General features: G+C 46.6%; 1 non-coding gene across 1 annotated transcript; it reads right to left on the reverse strand.

The window, feature by feature from the left end:
* Positions 1-1,210: 1,210 nt before the first annotated feature.
* Positions 1,211-1,283, reverse strand: TRNAT-CGU (transfer RNA threonine (anticodon CGU)). The gene has a single exon. It is a non-coding gene; the product is annotated as a tRNA-Thr (tRNA).
* Positions 1,284-1,982: the final 699 nt, after the last annotated feature.

Below are 1,982 nucleotides of genomic sequence, written 5' to 3' on the forward strand. Positions count from 1 at the left end.
TTCGCCTGCGCGTCTCTTGGGCGATAGCTAAGGGCACCTGGGAATTTTTACTGGCTCGGAAGTGTCAACAGCGAGCGAGACCAACTTGCTCGATGCTTGCATAGCAAAGGGTCAACGCGTTACTGAAATCTGCAAACAGCATTTGTCCTGCAATCCTGATTTGTTTGCCAAGAAGTCTTCGCTTGCGCATCGAACAAGGCACACATGATATCCTAGAGGAAAAAGAGTAAATATGTGATTGCTTAGAGTGTTCACCTGTGTCGTATTTTGAAGAGCTAGCTGTTCTCTCATGCGCCCTTTTTCACATTTAACAATTTCTTGTCACAATGGTTGAAGTGATGCCTGTAGGAATTTTCGAGCCGGGGGTGTCCGTTCCCTGTGTATTATGAGATGCGTCCATAAAAATTTGCCTGACAGTGATTGATCGTTTATTTCGACTGTAATTTTTTTGTGTGCGTGTGTCCGCCACTTTGAAATAAGCTACCATAGTAGGAAAGGGTTACTAACTTGCCCAAGAGTCAGTCGCCTAATATCGTCTCCCGCCCTGTTAGCTCTATCCGACTGTTAGCTCTATCCGAGCATAGGCGGCAAGCACGCACGCACGTGCGCACGCACGCACTTGAGCTTCAGTCCACATTCTCACAGACAAGAGCGAGAGAGAGACGGATAGAGAGATGTAGGAAGGAGGAGGGGGCAAGCATGATAGCGCATGATCGGCACTCTCGTGAGTGTACTAACTCACACTTATTTCAGAGGCGCGAGCGTGAACGCGAGTGAGTGCCGGTGGGTGTGGGTAGATGTGAGTATTAACGTGAGCGATGTGAAGCTTGAAAGAAATAATGGCGTGTGAGCGTTCGCTTATGCTGCCGACCTAAGCACTTAGTAGCATGAGAACCACTGAAAACGCTTCCATGTTTACACGGACGGTTCTGTTTCCTCCAAAAGTCCACCTGGAGCAGTGGTAATTCCTGTTAAATCGAACATCATCCAATTCAAGATGTCTCACATTACATAATCGGTTACATAAAGAAGGAATGAAAGGTAGGGAGGTCAACCAGACGCACGTCCGGTTTGCTACCCTACACGGGTAATCATATCACGAGAAGCCAACAAACACACTAAGGAAAACACAGGGGAACTTATTTGTACTTACTAATTGAATTAAGTAAATGTTAAATTAATGGCCATGAAAGTGGATGAAAAAACAATTTGCCGCAGGTGGGGAGCGATCCCACGTCTTCGCATTACGCGCGCGATGTTCTAACCAATTGAACTACCGCGGCGCGGTTTCCCCATCCACTTTCTTGAGTATTTACATCCCTGCCTTCTCTCTTTATTTCCTCCTCCTCCTCCTATGAGTTACTACTAGAATGAACCTTGGGAGTGTTAGCCAGCGCCACCACTCACAAACCTTGGCGGCGGATGTCAAAAATCCTTTCTGCCGCAGGCGTCACGAGCACGTGACCTTTCTGGGTGAAGGCCACTGGTCAATAAACCCGCACATGCTACCTGAAGGCATCAATCTTGCAGGATTCAAAACCCTCGTTATGTAAGCACGAGAAGAAAGGGGGTTAACCGAGGGGCATGGTTTTTATTGATCATAAATGTGTTTGCGAGTGGTGGCGCTGGCTAATAGTCTGAAAGTTAGTTATAGTAGTAGCACATAAATACCCAAGAAAGTGGATGGGGAAACCGCGCCGCGGTAGCTAAATTGCTTAGAGCATCGCGCGCGTAATGCGAAGACGTGGGATCGTTCCCCACCTGCGGTAAGTTGTTTTTTCATCACTTTCATTGTCATTATCATTTCTTTAATTCAATTAGTAAGTACAAATAGCTTACCCTGAGTATTCCTTGGTGTCTTTGTTGGCTTCTCATGATATGATTAATAAAAATCGGGCCCCTCGGTTAACCCTCTTTGTTCTCATTCCTACACGGGTAAAGGGGTTTAAGGGATGAAAAGAAAGAAAGGACCGGGAGGGAAG

Source organism: Dermacentor andersoni, chromosome 3 (assembly GCF_023375885.2).
Source record: "Dermacentor andersoni chromosome 3, qqDerAnde1_hic_scaffold, whole genome shotgun sequence".
Lineage (NCBI taxonomy): Eukaryota > Metazoa > Arthropoda > Arachnida > Ixodida > Ixodidae > Dermacentor > Dermacentor andersoni.